The sequence below is a fragment of the Pteropus medius genome, unplaced genomic scaffold (genome assembly GCF_902729225.1).
Source record: "Pteropus medius unplaced genomic scaffold, Ma_sr-lr_union100, whole genome shotgun sequence".
Lineage (NCBI taxonomy): Eukaryota > Metazoa > Chordata > Mammalia > Chiroptera > Pteropodidae > Pteropus > Pteropus medius.
The window spans coordinates 43,274,842-43,292,401 of NW_024340849.1; the positions used below are offsets into that span (position 1 = coordinate 43,274,842).

At 34.0% G+C, this 17,560-nt stretch overlaps 1 protein-coding gene and 1 pseudogene across 1 annotated transcript in view; one reads left to right on the top strand and one right to left on the bottom strand.

Annotated features, from left to right (window-relative positions):
- The window catches only part of DLGAP1 (DLG associated protein 1), a 790,600-nt gene that overhangs the window by 531,404 nt on the left and 241,636 nt on the right, over positions 1 to 17,560 (bottom strand). The gene's annotated exons all lie outside the window — the stretch shown is intronic.
- LOC120591125 (uncharacterized) lies at positions 6,983 to 7,101 on the top strand (annotated as a pseudogene).

A 17,560-nucleotide genomic window follows, 5' to 3' on the forward strand; every position in this document is an offset into this window, starting at 1 on the left:
TTGTTTGGTTTCCCACTGCACACAGAATGAGGCTGAAATGCCTACCTTTAAAATTTAAGGTTCTGCTCAAGCCTCATCTCCCAGCAAACTAGACACCTGTTTTGGCATCAGCTATATGCATCTATTCAGAGTCCCCCCCAAAATAGGGTGGCCAACTCATCCTGATTTGCCTGGGAATTCCTACTTTTAGCATTGACAGTCTTGTGTCTGAGAAATCCTTCTGTCCTAAGGAAACTGAGAGAGTTGGTCACCCTTCCTTGGAAGCATTATATTTTTCCAAATTTCCATATATTTGACTTCTTCCGCTACTTTGCTCTATCAGGAAGTGCATACCTTGCAAGTCTTATCCAATACAACAACATGAATTATCTGGTATAGCTGGAGCTGGAATAGTCTGGTATAACTAGAGATGACTTCTATAGGAGAATTATGACTGGGTTCAACAGATTGGGATCAAATATTGAAGTTTTTTCTTTTTTAACTCTTTACTTGGAAATAAAATTCAAATACAAAAAAGTTGCAAGAATAAGAGAATTGGAGCATATTTACATACCATTTACCCAGATTCACTTGGATAAATATAGATATATTCAGAAGCAGGAGAAATCACTTCTTACGAGAAAGAAATAATGGAGAAACTGGCCTGAAACAAAGAATTGCAGGGAAGTTTAATGTTCTGAGTTCTGCTTTAGGAAGATAACAATTACAAGGGTGTCTAATAAGATCTGGAAAGAAGAAAAGTCTGGAGACACGGACTAGTCAGTCAGTTGCTCTGCAGTTCCAGCACCAAGAACCTCCACTGATGGACAGGAGCTACTGATGGGTTTGAGCAAAAATTAAATAATATTCTCTTACTTTCCATGTTAGATAACAGTGCCTGACATTTCTTGACTAGTTGACCTGACTTAATAAGGTGATTTATGTCTAAGAGTTTTTATGTTTCTTTTAAAAAAAATAGAGATGCATTTATCACATCCATTTTCTCTCCCTGGTTATTCATAAATGGAGTGACAAAATTAAGAACCAAAGAAATAATTAGACTACTGTTACTTCATATGATGGACTAGTGTTTTGGCAGAGTTACTGGATGAGTTAAAGAGTAACTGGAAATATTCTTCACTCCTAAAACATTGTAATTCTGCTTTTAATTATCATTGAAATGCCACCAGAGATACATTTAAACAGTTTTTGATAAGATGCAAACTAACAAACTGTATCCAACTGCTACAGGGAGAATTTTTTAATTTCACAGTTGGTTGAAAAATATACTATTGCACTATAAAGGAAAAAAGTCAGCAATGACTACCTGTGCTATAAGAATATACATCAGTAAATGAGAAGAAGTACTATCATCGTGGTTGAAAACACTTTTATACATAAAAATCCTAAGGTTCCTCTATCTTATCTTCTTATAGAACTTCAAAGATCCACTTCAAATTTTCTTTAGTACTACATCTGGAAAAAAAATCAACCTTTATTTTATTGCTTCCTTGTTAAAATCTCTTTGGATTTCTTCTCTCGTTTTTAAGTGTCTGGTATTTTGGCACTCTCGCCTTTCACATGAGCCTAATTTATGTGTTGTTCTAATAAACAAGAACATCTACATCTGATACTTTGGGTAGATAATGTTCTGTTTGCTTCAGGGAAAGAAATTAGGGGAGTTCTTACTGAGAAAGTAGTAGCAGTAGTGCTAATAAATACAGGAGTTGTTTTCCTCCATTACAAGAAACACCAATAGCAACATGTGCATCCCAATCTGCAATGCTAAGTGCAGCCAATTAAAGAGAATATAATGGAGGGATTTGCAGAGCGTCATGCTTGGGTTTATTTTTCAAGGTAGTGCTGGGGCCTGTTAGTATTGGCTAGGGAGATTGCCCTCATCTCTTCCTAAGTCAGGGGTGTGTGAAGACTTCCTGGTAGCTTGGAGTTGGCTATGGAGAAAGTATACCTACCACAAAAACTGGCAAATACTACATATCTTATTCTGGAAGCTGGTTAATAAACATTACCAGCGTACCACTGCCTATAAAAGATATTTGGATTATGATTCTGGATTTATAAATACTCGACTATGGAGAGGTTAAATTTAGTGAAATAAAAATGTGTTGAGCTTCCTTAGGTATTGTCTGTCAATAGTTGACAGCATTGAATTCATCTCAGAAAGGGCAGGAGGAAGAGAATAATGCATGGAGAAGATTGTGGACAAAGAAGGAAGATCTTTTCAGATAAAGATGTTGGGCTCCTTAGAAATAGCAGTTATAAACAAATCTCCTACTTTACAGAGCAAATGTCTGCTGGTTATAGAAACATGAACGGCCAAGGTAGACTAAAAGAACAAACAAACAAATAACCTCTTTAAAAACTTAAAAAAGTACATTACATCAAATACTTGACATTCCGATTATTTGAAAAAGCTGAATATACAAGTCATGCTGAAAGTCATCAGTTCCTTTTGTGTATAACTTGGTACCTACAGAGTGAATGATTCCCTTATTGAATTTTTTTAAATAGGCAAGTTTAATTCTAGTGTGAAATTTAGTGACTATTAATTGATTTAATGTAAAGTCTAATTGAGGAAATGAATATTTACAAAGAAGAGGGACATATCAGGATATATCAGAGACATCTCAGGGATATATAGGATTTCATACATGGTATGAGAAGATTCAAAGAGAAGTTCAAAGAGAAGATTCCCTTATATATTATTTCTACATATATAATTATATGTTTAGTAAGTGTAGGCAGTTCAGAGAAATAAAATTATTTCAAGGTAAAAGCCACTATCAACATAAATCTCTTGTACCTTTTGCACTATCATTTCACTTTCCTTAGCTTTTCACCTGTTTCTTTACCTATGTATTCTTTTCAATTATTGGCTACTTTAGGGTGGTCCATGTCCTCTTTCTTTCATAAAGGTAAGATTCATGGAGTTCACCTTTTTTCTAGAAACCAAAAGAAGTTTCATGTAGTTTTCCTTGAAAGACAATAGAATAATCTTGATATGAGTTTCATGCAGAATCATTTCTTCAATAATACTGTGTTTAGTCATACCTATAAATTAATTTTGCCTCTTTGTCTCCACTAAAATCTGAAAACATTGTTTTTCTTCACATCAGATATGGTCTAAGTAGTCTTTTCATTTATTTTTCCAGAAAGCTTTCACAGTAAAAAAAGGCCAGAGGGTATTTTCTCATCTTGTTCCAGACAGTGACGGTACAGAATGTGCATTAATGCCCACACAGAAAAGTTAATAATATTCTACGAGAAACCTATTTTTACACTAATAGAACTCATTTACGCAAAGGAAATCTGTACTGCAGAAAGAAGACCTTCAAATGTTTGCAATAATTCCGGATAAACTTTAAGAGAAAAGTAACCTTTTCTTTTCTCACATTAGATCTAAAATAATTAAATCAATTCAAAGGCTTAGTCACTTTTCAAAGACTTTTTAGTTGCTCCTATTGATCATGACTTAAATTTGGTTCTGCCCAGTTTATAGAGCTATTTGGGACTAGAACCAATACCCTGGGGGAAGAAAATTCACAGCTGTACTATTATCGAATGGCAAGATAATTATTTATATTTATTAATATAGAGACAAAGATTATTTTTTTGGGAGAACAGATAACTAGGTCATTACTGTTTAATACTGCATTCAAATATACTGTTTCAAAAGCCAATAATTCTCCCATTAGGCTTTAGCAGACCATAATCTTACCTGACCCAGAGAAGACAAAGCTTTCAGTGTAAACATAGGGTTATTATTCTAAATCTATTTAACATATTGGGATTATATAGAACCATCACAAACAGATACACTTATCTTGTTCAATGATGGTGTTTCTAAGTATCAATAAATACATATATAGAGAGCAAAACATACCACCTAGGGCCCTACTACTTACATAAAAAGCCAACAGCCCTCTGCTTTTTCTTTTTTAATATAAAAGAAAAAGCATAAGTGCTTTTCTTACTTCTAGTAGTAGAATCTGCCATATATATTGCCACAAAGAACTGTAATTCTAGGATCCCATCATGCTTTTAAGCAAGCTACCATGTATATACAGCTGTAATGGAGAAATTCTAAGTACCCTGAACAAGCTGTTTATATTTCAAGGCCTAAATATATGTGTCCAGTGTTCAATGCCATCACTCAGATATTCCCCTTCTCCCCGCCGGCACCCTGCTGGTTCATATGACATTCTGTGAACATGTATGTCAGATCACTTAATACAGTTTATTTTCATCACCTGTGTACATTCCTGCCTTTCCACTAGACTGTGTACTTCCTAGCCATCCTTTATTTATCTTTTTATTCTCAGGGCCCTGGACAGCACCTGTTAGATAGTATTATCTCAATATTTAGTGAATATACATAAGGCATGAGTGAATGCACCTTCAAATGCTCCAATAGATGCACCTAACTAGTATTTCTATTTAAAGCTTTAATTTTCTCTTTAAAGTGTCTTATTTGATATTCTAGGTGGAGATTTGAGATGCTGAAGTATAAAGAACTAAGACATTTTTAAATAAACTCCCTTTTCAATTCTTAGTACTTTAGTACTGTCTACACATAAAATAGACACACTATATATATAGTATAACATACAATTTTTAGTGTGTATGTTTACACATATGTACACACACAAAATTATAGATATTTATCTAAGCTCCCATAAATGCATGTATATGAATTCAGTTACATGAAAAGCAAAGTGCGATTATCATCATTCATTTTCTGTATTATTGCTGTGAAATTTGGGTTATTTCTAATACAAAATTATCTTGCTGAAAATTTAATTAAAGAGACTAATCTCCCTTGGGAAACAATTAAGGTTATTTTTAGTTAAATCAACAATTCTATTGTGTTCATTTTAGAATAAATTACATAACTAAAATTTATATCTAAAAGACATTGATATCTGATTACCTTTCCCTCATTGCTTTGATTGATAAAAAGCTAATTCTAGTCATTTTTCTTTTTTTCTTCTATTGAAGTATAATTGACTTAGAATAGTAGTTCTGGTATGCAATATAGTGAGTCAATGTTTATATAATCCTAGTAATTTTTCAAAAATTTATGGTACGTATTTTTGTTATTTCTGTATGCTTGCTGTATTCATCTTAAAACTGTCAATACTTTTCCTTTGTCCCTATTTACTTAAATTTGTCCCTATTCACTTTAAAATGCATCAATTTGATTTCAATCATTTATTGAAAACATGTTAGGCAATATTTTTCTGTTGGACTCATTCACGTAAGTTACCTCAGATTCTCTTTGCAACAGCACAAGATATCATTTAAAATCATTGATAAAGTTAAACAAAATAAATTCATTGGTAGACCTTTAAATAACTAAATTTATTTTGAAGAAATAACAACTTTACAGATATTGGTTTTGAATGACATTTTTATTAGTGGTTTATTATTTCACATTTAGTCATATTCAAGTTCTCTGTCTCATTGTAAAGACTTTCAATAAATACTAATTATTCCTTTTTTATTAGATTCTTTTCCAATTTGTAGGGGAACAAATATAAATATCTAGGAATCATACCACCAGAAATAAAAAATTGCAGTATTTCTAAAGATATCTTCATATAGCAAATGCTATATAAGTAAGGCCTTCTTGTCATCAATGACTGTGTATTTTATGTATAAAAATTATTGAGAAAATTGTTTCTCATTAAATTCCTAGCAGTTTGTTTTTATTTCATTAAGACCTCCCCAGATGCTGCAACTTTTTTGTTTGTTTGTTTTTGTTTTGATTACTAGAGAATCTTATTTTATAATAGTGGTAATTTAAAAGTGGTAATTATAAAAGTAATTTATAATAGTGGTAATAGTGGTAATTTAATAAAACTATATCGCATTTACGTTGAGAAATTTTATCTTCCATAATAGGTCACCTAAAAAGCAAGCAATGAAAATACAAAACTAATAATGGAAGAAATCAAAGAAGAGCTAAATAAACGATGAGAGACTTAATATTATTAGCATGTCAAGTTTTCCGAACATGATCTATAGATTCGATACAATCCCAATCAAAATCCTAAAAAAATATTTCATGGATACCGACAAACTGTCTCTAAAAAGTTTATATGGAAACCACCCAGACAGTCAACACAAAATTGAAAGAGAAGAACACAAATAAAGGACTGACACTACCTGACTTCGACCTGCTATGAAACTACGGTGATCAAACCAGTGCAGTATTCATGAAAGAGTAGACAAATACATCAACAGAACAGAATAGACAGCCCAAACACAGATCCAAAAAAGGGTAGTCAACTGACCATTGATATGCAAAAAAAAAAAAAAATTAATCTAGACACAAACCTTATAGAATAACAGGAACTCTCATTCATTGCTAATGATATAATACAATAATTGCACTCTTAGGTATTTACCTGATTCGTTGAAAAGCTATGTCCACACAAAAACCTGCACCTAAATATTTATAGCAGCTTTATTCATAATTGTAAAAACTGGAAGCAACCAAGATGTACTCCAACAGGACGTTCTGAATAAACAAATTGCAGTATATCCATGCAGTGGAATATTACTCAGTAATGTAAAAAAGTGAGCTATCAAGTTACAAAAAAAATATGGAGGAAATTGAAATATATATTGCTAATTGAAAGAAGCCAGTCTTAAAAAGGTATTATGATTCCAATTACATTACATTCTGGAAAAGGCAAAACTATAAAGTAAAATGACTAGTGGTTGCCAGGAAAGAAGGAGGAATGAATAAATAGAGCACAGAGGACATTTAGGGCAGTAAGATTATTCTGTATGATACTGTCATGGTGGATACATGCATGACATTATACATTTGTCAAAACTCATAGTATGTCCAAGTCAAATAGTGAACCCTAATGTAAACTATAAACTTTAGTTAATGTTAATGTATCAATATTAGCTCACCAATTGTGAAAAAATGTACCGCACTAATGCAAAACATTAAGAATAAGATAAACTGGTCTACAGCCATGCCACCCTGAACATGCCCAAACTTATCTGATCTCGGAAGCTAAGCAGAGTCTGGCCTGCTTAGTACTTGGATGGGAGACCACCTAGGGATACTGGGTGCTGTAGGCATTAAAAAAAAAGAAGAAGATAAACAGTATCCTGAAGGAAGAGGGGTATAAGGAAACTTTCTGTACTACCTACGAAATTTTCCTCTAAATTTAAAAATGCTCAAAAAATAAAGTCTATTTAAAAAGTAAATATTGTTGCTTACTTCATATAAAATTTCAGTGAAACTTTGTCTCCAGATTTGGAGCCAGAAGAAATAGCAGTCAATTTGCTGTCACATAGGTTCTAAGGATTGGCGTTTTCTTCACTCTAAATTACAAGCAGAGTATTTAATTTATTTTCCAGAAATATTCAATTATTCTTAGAGTAGAGAAAGTTATTTGAGAATAGTTTTCATTTGAAATATTTCAAAATAATTAATCTTATGTGAAAGATTGAATAAGAAACTAATAGCTTAAAAGAATCTTATTAATTCAATTTAGAAAGAGGAAGTATCTAGAAAAAATCTATTTCATATATACCTTCTTACCAAAAATTACAAAGTTTTCTTTTTTTTTTCCCCGCTTCATGGAGGCATACTTGAAATTGATATTTTTCCTCTAAACAACTGTTTTGTTACATTTATCACATCAAAATATATTCGCCATAATGACAGATATGATATTTTCCCTAGTTTTACATTTATTTCTACACCTTTCATGACTGCATCATGAATCTTGGGATTACTCTATGAGATGATAACCCAAGAATATTTCAAAATGTTCTTTCAGCTAACAATTCATATCAAATAAGTCTTTATATAAATTTCACTTTAAATAAAGCCTGACTGCTAAATGGTGAAAACCACAGATGTACTATTAATCAGAATTCTGCAAGTCCTATGTAGTATAGTACTTCTGTAAGTTTTAATTATAGCTAAAAATATATATATACTTGTTCCATCTTCAATATCCTTACCTATCTAAGCTACGACTATCTCTTTCAAGGGCAACTTTAATAGCCTTCTAACTTTTCTCTCTGCTTTCATTCTCCTTCTTTCTGATCCATTCTCCACAGAGCAGCCATAGTGATTTCACTTAAGTGCAATCTGATCATGCTTAAAATCTTGCAAGGCTCCAAGCACAAAGCTGAGTCTTTTCTCCCCACTTCTGTGGTTAACTGTCTCTCATTCTTCGGGACTCAGCTTAGATGGAACTTCTTTAGGGAGGCACATTATGAGCTACAGAGAAGATTAGGATACCTCTTGTATTCTAATAAATGATTCTGTATGTTTCCCCCAGAGGACTTGTTCAACTGCAATGATGCAGTGATCTGTAAAATTACACATTGTTCATCTCTTCCATGGGTTCATAAAACCTGTAATTATCCCCCAAATCTAGCACAGGGCCCAGCTCATATATTCTCAATAAATAATTTTTATTTATTGGTGATATTTCTAAGTTATCACCAAGAAAAAAAAAGCAACGCAGAGGTTTATTGTAAAGAGAGATGACACAGGGAGAGGGATAATCAAATTTAGATAACAATTAACTAAATGGAGAAAGAAATTTCAACAATATATTTGTTTTGGGACATTTTTTTCCTGACCATATAAAAACCTTTATTTATAAAATCTCCTATGTGTCAGGGAGGAGGATTCTATTTGTCAGAATCCATCTCCCATTATCCAGAGAAAAACATGAAGAAAAACTCGAAAACCTTGGTTTGAAATTCTGTTCTGTTCTAAAGTGGCTGATTAGTCAATTGACTGAGTATAAGAAAGCAGAGTGGCCCTTAAATATAACAATCATGGGTTGTACAAGTGCGACTTTCAAAGAAAGGAAATATTAGAAGCACGTTATGTGCTAACCACTGTTCTTCCCCCTAAATAGCCAGTTATTAGAATTGGTATTGGAATAAAATTGAGTAATTTCATCTTTAAAAAGCAAAAGCTATCATGAGGACATATTTATCCTGTAACCCAAACTAATTTGAACTTTGCTCTCTCCACTGTCTCCTTATTTAAGGCATCCTTTCAGAAGGACACAACTGGAACAAACTGTGTAAAGGTAGAATATGTTCCTCTTTCCCACTTCTGTGATTGTATAACAATGTTATGTGTCCTTGAGAGGGAGTAACACTGAAGCCAAGAGGAGGCTGCCAAGTGAAGATTTGGAGGAAGTGAATTCCAGGCAAAGGAATGAGAATGTGTTCCCTAAGGTAGAAAAATGGAACCGTTTGAGGCCAATGTGGCTGCTGCAGATTGAGAGATGTGTTGAAAGCCATGGGCAAATGCCAAAGCATGGGTTTTATAGGCTGGGGAGGAATTCAGGCTATGTTTTGGATAAAAATGTTGACAGACATGAATGAATTGAATGTAAGAAGAGAGGTAAAAATAGTAAACTATATCTCATTGAAGAAAGGTACTGATAATCCAAATTCCAAGAAATGACATTTTAATTAGTTTACCTTTGGAAGGTGATAGAAAACTATGTAGTATTGTAGGTTTACATATCTCCCCTTATGGACGTTCACTTTACATTTCTAATGTGTCGTTTGTGCAGGCTGCTGCCTGCACTGATGAGCCAGCCACTGAGTAGAACTAGAAAATAGTGCTATCAAATATGTTATTATACTCATGTAAAATGTACTGAGGACTCAACTGTCTTCCTGCTCTCTCTTATGACAATATGGCATTTCTGGTGCATGCTACTGAGAAAAGGCTGAGCTGGATACAGGCCTGGCCTGGATTTCAGTACTGGAACACAAAGCTCTGGCTAAAATTCATTTTTGATCTCATTTTTTATGTTTTCTTTATATTTTCCAAATTATGTATAAATTATTGAAACTAGGTCAAAAATAAAATCCTCAATTAAGTAAAGTTAATAATTCATCTTTGTAATTTATCTCATCCAAATGGAAAGGCTTAGCAAGGGTTTGCAGTCATATTAAAGTAGAGTCAACATTATGAGTCTGTGAAATTTCCCCAAAACAATAGCTTGGAAAAAAAGGGTCAAACACTAGACTAACACCAATTTCATTCCTGGAATCTATGAAAAGATTACTTTAACAATAAACAAAATAAAACAACTTTATGGTTTTTGCTTTAAAAAGACATGATTATAGCAGTAATAATATCTTGTAGGATTTTATAAATGGATGTTTTGATATTTGGAGAAAAATATGACTTTTCTTAGTGTTTTATAACCATTCATCAAATAAATTAAATGATGAATAACCATCAGAAGAGAAATTAAGAGAAACAAAGCTAAAAGCCAGTGTTTTGCATATTATCTTCTACATTGGCTCCTTGATGTTTATTTTGAATATCTTTTCAAAGTTCACGTTAAGTTAGTAACACCTCCAACAATAAAAAGAATTTTTAATGACTCAGATCCAAAAACTCATATGTAAATGGAAATTTCACACAATAACTTAGACGTAGAATATATCAATTTTCAGCAGCTGTTTTAAAGATTTTTCTTGGTCTCTGTTTTTCGGATGGAAACTAAAGCTGAAATTTTGAAATATCTCTTAATATTAGTAAAAAACATAGTAATAATGGAATTAATATATTATATTAGTCAGTCATTAAACCATTAGCTTTCCCACACATGAAAAACCTTACCAAATTGGAGTAGTAAATTCAAAGCCAAAACAATTTTAAAATTAGAATACCAATAAAGGAAAACTTCCTATTAATAATATTTTACATGTATATGCATTTAAAACATGCCCTACTGTTTTAGTTAATATTTCCTAAATTTATAAATTATTTTTTAGCCAAATCTAGCAATGAAAAAACTCTATGGTTATTTTAAATTGTAACAAAATTCAGTTACATGCCAGTTTTGAAATTTTAGGATAACTTCTATTATTTAATAGAATTTATAGATGCATTTTACTTCAACTCTCAAAGATCATTTGAAGAAAAAAAATTTTAAAAATGCCATAAAAATCGAAACTGCCATCACTAATGATTACTTTTTGAGAGAGACAAGACTATAGTATAGAAATGTAAAAAGTTTTATCACAGGTAGTCTATGTGCACTTGAAGATTCTTAAATTAAGCAATTCTATCCAAGATTCATGAGACACTAAACATAAGAGACTATAAAACTCCTTTTACTTCATGAAAAACAATCCTGAGAAAAAACAAGACATCTGAGGAAACAATATGCATCTTTACAAATTCCTAAATCTACAGATAAGCATAAGAGGACACTTCAAAATGTGTTACGCTTGTTGTCCTCATTGTCTTTGTACTATTCGAAAAATGACAAGAGACAAAATTTGTGTGCTACCCATTAAAACATTTTTAAATTATCGTCCGAATATCAGATGGTATTGTTTTTTCATAAAAGACTGCTTTTTAAAGGATGACCTATTCTCTATAGCAGATGACTGGGTAGAATATGAGGGAGTTTTCAAACAGAAGACAAACCTTAGGTGTAAGAAAACCAGAACACAGGAAACCCACACTCTGCTGTGTCTTTGTTGGTATTAATGGTGGATGAGTTGGCTTTCAGGCCCTGCAGTGCTGGCAGGGTGGAGGAGCATTTCACAAGTACTGTTAGGGCAGCACGGAGGGGCAGGGTGAACCCAAAATCAACGTGGGACCAGTGCCCTTCATTCAGTGCTTCCTTCACTATTCAAGCACTATGTACTGAATATTGCCGCCTGTCAAATGTCCAGTGAGGCATTGGGTCATCTTCGTGAAAAGGAACAGGCAGTGACTATTCTCATGAACATTACAGTAAAGGAGACAGATATCAAGGACTCCCACTGATATGTAAATTGTTACAAACTGGAAAAGAGCGATAGAGAAATGGTCTGAAAGAGAATAGAAGTAAATTCACCTCACCTGGATTCAGGCAAAGTTTCTATGGACGGTATGCTTAAGGAAGAAAATGAAAGTTCTTTGCTCCCAACTTAAAAAACAAAACAATTAACTTCCAGTTATAAATTAAATAAGTTATGAGATGTAATGCACAGCATAGGCAATATAGTCAATAGTATTGTAATAACTTTGGTGACAGATGGTAATTAGGGTTTTCATGGGAATCACTTTGTAATGTATATAAATATTGAATCACTATGCTATACACCTAAAACTCATAGAATATTGTATGTTAACTATTTGTCAATATTTTTTAAAAAAAACTACAAAACTCTGCCATGTGAATCTTATTTGCAAAATATTCACCTACAATTCATTGATCAAAACACAAGATTTCCTACATGAGCAGTGGCTACACAGCACTGTCAACACAACTATGAACGTGACATAACTTCTACTTCCAATATGTTTATCAACTATCTAGACAGAAAGACATATTATTGTGGACATGCTAAAATGTGTTGAATGTGATAGAGCAGCTACTAAAAGCCAAAGGCAGCACAAAGGACAGGTGAAGGCTATCCCACTGATGAAGCCGCTAAGCTTAGCAAGTGCATGAAATCAATGATCATTATTTTATTTTTAAACTAAATTTATTTCTGGTTTTGTGCTATGTGCCTGCATTTATTTCATTTTTCTCATCACTTCCATGTTTGTAATTGCACAATATTGTATATCGTATATTTGTAAAATACCTTAAAATCTTTCACAAAGAGAAGAGGCACAAATAGATATTAAAGGGAAATCAGGGATTAAAAAGAAAAAGATTAAAAAGAAAAGCCCTTCTTCTGGAAGGGCTACCCAAACTGGGAGAACTATCCAAAGAAGGCGCAGAGACAGCAAATACAAAAGCTACGAGAAGTTGGTTATGTTGGTAAATTGGATTATAGGTTCTTGAGAGAAGGTAGGCATAAGTTTTGCAGAAACAGGTAGATTTCAAAACACAGGGGGCCTAGAATGGTAGAATTCTGGGAGTTTAGATGTGAATCTCTGGCAGTGCCAGAGCAATAATGATCAAGTCTGCATATGAGCAAGATAATTCTGGAAATAATGTGAAATGGCAGAACATCATCAAACTGATAGAATTTGCAATTAATTAACTGTGGGGCGGGGGGAGATAAGCAGAAGTGGATTTAAAGAAGTTCCCAATGTTTCTAGCCCAGATCACTGAGAAGATAGCGTTTACCTGAGATACAAAAGGAGTAGGGATGGGTGGGGGAGAATGATGAGTTCCACTTTAGACATGCAGAGTTCAAGCTGCCAGCAGATTATCTAGAACTGGAATTCCTCAGAAACAGTATGATGAAAAGATTTGGAAACCATTTACATTTAGGTGTCAGCTGAAACCCTTTGAATATTGGGGAATAAGTAGGAAGAACATATTGACTGAGAAGAGGAAGGAGCTGGCACTTATTTCCCAGACCCTTGTAGTTGCTGCAATATATGGGAAGCTGAAAAACCTTGCAGAGAAAGCTGCTGAAACCAATTCTTAGGTTCCTAAAAGAAGGTCATGAGCTTTTTGAGAAATTCCCTACACCTGGAGACGAAACCAGACCTCCTCCTCTCCTCCCCCGGCAAGAGTATCTCAAATAAGGGTTTATCGACCCAAGGTTCTGCCTCCACAAATGTCATGACAATGTATATTTCTTTTTCTTCTTTTAAGTACTGTAATGTGTCCACTAATAATTTGGAGATATCATTTAGAGAACATATTTGAATAATCTCTATTTAAATAATGCACCAGACAGATATCATCCCTTCTAATCCTTTAAACATACATTAAGATTGTCACTGATAATATTACAAAAATTCTCTAACTTCAAAAATGAAGTCTATCAAATTTAATAGAATGAAAATTGCTAGACTCTCAAGTTACCATATTGTAGTAAAGATTCCTATTTGGTAGCTTTTTAAAATTACATCTTGAACATGATCTAATTTGCCCGAGTTTAACGTGAATAAGATCAAGTTGTTTCTGGTATCTGAAAGGTCTTAAAAATCTCAAACTATAATACACCTTTCTCTCCAAACTCCTTATAGGTGTATATCTAATGATTTGTTACCCACTAAAGTTTTTCAATTATATACATAAAACCAATACAAAGATATATTCAACATTAGCCATTCTCCCTTACTTGCATTAGAGTGGTATGCAAACACCATGGCTTATCACGGCTCAAACAACAGTGTTTTAGTGAGAGGGCAGACAGGTATCTAAGTGCTGGAGGGTCTGCAAGAGGTATGCTCTGTCTCAAGTGTGCATCATCCCAGGAGGAGGAGGTGCAGCTGGAAGCACACTTGTGTGGTACTCTAGATGAGAGGCCCTACTCTGCACCTATGTTGTCCGACACTGACAATTAATACTGATGGGGCATTTGTGAGTGTGAAAGAAAATAGTGAAAAAGCAGTCTGAGCCTATGTGCAAGCTGCTCAGGGAAGCAGCACAGAAGCACTGAAAATCCTGCCCAGACCTTCTGCCCTTGGGGAGGTCCGGCCTTCTGCCCACCCTGGAGGAAAGTGTCCTTGTCTCTTCTTGCTTGAATTCAGACATGTTTTCCTGATTAGGGTAAAGGAGGAGTGATTGTAAGCAAGTTAGCATCATTATGTTCATCAACTTTAACTGACATTTTAAAAATACTTTAATATCTATGAAATAAGGGTGTTTCTTATAATCCATGGCATGTCATTGTTTAACTATAAACATTTATTTTCTGGCTCAGTTGTACATACAGTGTATTTTACAACTGGTATCAGATTTGGTGAATTGAGATAATTATAAATAATCCCAGTCATGCGAACAGGAATGTGTCATTTGTGCTAATACTATCCGGCATGTCTGAACTGGGGGAAAATGACCTCCCTTTTAACTATTGCCTTAAAATAATCACCACATATGCATGGAGAATCTCTGATTTCTGAGTTTGCCTTTACGAAGTAAGCCATTTTGGGACAACTATAGGAAAACAATCTTAACAGATTAGCTTTAGGGCTGTGGAAAAAATGGGGAGGTGATATATTTTGTATAATTCTCAGAGATATTACCTCCTTCTGAGAATGTCAGCATCCTCGATGTTATAAAGAGGATGTAAGGGTCTCGTTGTGACTGAAAAACATTTCCCCAAGAGCTTTACAGGAGATTGAGTAGTTTAGTGATGGTTTGATTACCTAGATAAATAACTCCTTTCTTCAAAAGTTCCTATATTCCAGTTTATGTTTAATTGTTAACATTATAAAATCAGAGTCTAACCCCCCAAAACCAACTGCTAATATTATAGATGTGTTTTCTTCTAGCCTTTGTTCATTACTATATTTTACACAGTTATTGTATGCATATACAATTTTGTAATTTGTGTCTATTTAGTTACAATTAGATTGCATGTATTTTCTGAGTGGTATCCAGCCTTTGTTAACTCTCATCTTTAATGACTGCCTAATAGCTTATTAAATAAATGTACTGCATTTTACATGTGATTTTTCCCATTGTTTCCAAAATTTGTAAATATAAAGCTATACGATTCATGTATTTTGAAATATTTCTTTAGACAGAATTTAAGAAATCAGATTTAGCATATCAATGGATATACATTTTATTGTGGCTTTTGTAGAGCAAGTATATTAGTTATTTGTATGCTATGTGTAATAGTAGATTCTATTTGCACTGCACTCTAGTTAGTGATGATAATTAACTTTATTTTTATTGTGAGATTTTTTTAATAGATGAGAAATTAAACCTAATTTGCTTTCTTTGATTAATTATTAAAGCTGAATAACTTTCTACATGGTTCCTGTTTTGTGAATTGACTGTCCTTGCCTATATCCATTTATATATTCAGTTACCTTAGTTCCTTTCACTCAATTATTATAATCTTTTTGCATAATAAGTATATTATGCATCATTCTGTCTTTTTTATAAGGAGATTTTTGATACTCAGAAGTTGATGAACTATTATATTAAATATATCTACTTTTCGTGTATTTTTAAAAGCACAGGGTTTTTTTAGACCATTCAGAGAATTGATAAATATTAAACTGAGTGTACTTCAAATGTTATTGTAAAAAACCAACTTTTTAATTCTTAAGGATTTTGCTGCATTATATGAAATGAGGGTTTATATTGATTTCACTCTTTTTTTGTTAGCCAGTTATTCTAATTCAGCATGTTGAAAAAATTTTCTATTTCTCATAGATTTATTATTGTAGTAATATACTAAATTTCTAGGTATGTTTGGGTCTATTTCTAGGCCAAATAATCCATCTGTCTATTCTCAGGATAACAACACATGACTTTAATTATCGTTGGACAAATGTCTTGCAATGCTCACTTGTGACCTCCTTACTCATTTGTTTTATTTCCTCCTCATTATTTAAAATAGAGATTTAGAAATATTTTGTTGTTTTGTAAAAAGATGTTTTAAAATTTTTATTAGGATTGCAATAAACCTGTCAAATTGTAGAAAATTGAAATATCTACAATATCTATCACTCTCATTTTAGAAATGTCTTTTATGATTTTCAATTTATTTACATAGGTCATATGTAATTTGTATTAAAGGGATTACTAGCTATTTTATTTAATTTTGCCACTATCGATGAAATGTTTTCTTATTTATTTTCTGGAAAATGTTTACAAAAATTACAATTATTAAAAATCCTTTGCAATGCGGGTCAAGATGGTGAAGTAGGCAAATGCTTGCTTGCCTCTTCGACCACATCAAAATTACAACTAAACTACAGAATAGCTATCACATTAAGTCTAGCTGAACAGAAGTCCTACAACTGGGGACACATGAAAGAAACCATCTCGAGACATGAAACAAGCTGGTTCCACACCTGGGTGTGGCAGCTGAGAAATACCTTGGCTGCGGAGGTCCCCTGGGAAGAGTGAGGGGTCCTGGGCCTACACCAGGCTCCACAGCCCAAGGTTCCAGTGACAGGAAGAAAAGTCCCCACAATCTCTGGCTATGGAAACCAGTGGAGATGTGGTTGAGTGAGCCTAGGGTGGGGAATCACAGACATTTCTTTTAAGGGGCCCGTGTGTAGTCTTACTGAGTAATGGACTCACATTCTCTGAGCTCCAGTGCTGAGGCAGTGGCTCGAGGGGTGCCAGGGACATACTGGGAGGAAATGAGTTGTCTGGCTTAGGGGCAAGGACTGGAGGGGTAGCTTTCTTCCAGGCAGAAGTGCTGGCAGAAGCCATTGTTCCTTTGTTGAGCCCTCCCCTACCTGGCTTGTGAATCCAGGCAGTCACCATATCTGAGTCTCCATCAATGTAGCTAATGCTGGTTGCCTCACCCTGGTGATTCCTTGAGACCCTGTCCCTCCCAATGTGCAGCCCCACTCAAATCACTTCCAGTGGCTTTTCTATACAAATGGCCTATTTTGGCTCACACTGCACACTTTCCTAAAATCTCTCAAAGGTTCAAAAAACCTAAATAGGCAGCATCTGGCCTCAGCATGCCACAACTATGTTGCTCAGCAGCCCCAAGCTCGGCACTAGCAACAGCCAGCCTTGGTTTGCAGCATGGCCTCTTGAGGCACTTCCAAGCCCAGAGTGGGTCGTGACCATCTGCAGATTGCTTGGTAGCTCATGCCAGGTGGCCCCAGGCAGGGCACAGGCTGCAGCTGAACTTGGCCTGTGGCAAG